Genomic DNA, 206 nt, shown 5'->3' with positions numbered 1-206 from the left:
CTCGCAGCCGCGTTACCGAGGCGGAGGCGGGGCTGGGGGTCCAGCCCGAAGTTTCCGCGCCCGGGTTTGCCCACCCGGCGCCCCGCCCGGACACGTCCTCGCCTGGTCCTCTTGGCCGGAGGGACGGGAAATAGCCCGGCACACGATGAGGCTGTGACAGGTGGGGGGGCTCTCGGGCTTTCCCCGGGGGCGGTCTCAGCGCGGCC

General features: G+C 74.3%; 1 protein-coding gene across 1 annotated transcript in view; it reads left to right on the top strand.

Moving 5' to 3' along the window:
• The first annotated feature begins 6 nt into the window (after nt 1–6).
• WDR7 (WD repeat domain 7) overlaps nt 7–206 on the top strand; it is a 353,677-nt gene continuing 353,477 nt past the window's right edge. The window contains exon 1 of the mRNA XM_010854831.1: nt 7–160. The gene's annotated coding sequence lies outside the window, so the exon portion shown is untranslated. The remainder of the gene's footprint in view (nt 161–206) is intronic.

The sequence above is a fragment of the Bison bison genome, unplaced genomic scaffold (assembly GCF_000754665.1).
Source record: "Bison bison bison isolate TAMUID 2011002044 unplaced genomic scaffold, Bison_UMD1.0 scf7180017864349, whole genome shotgun sequence".
NCBI classification, from domain to species: domain Eukaryota; kingdom Metazoa; phylum Chordata; class Mammalia; order Artiodactyla; family Bovidae; genus Bison; species Bison bison.
This window is presented reverse-complemented; position numbering and strand designations above follow the sequence as displayed.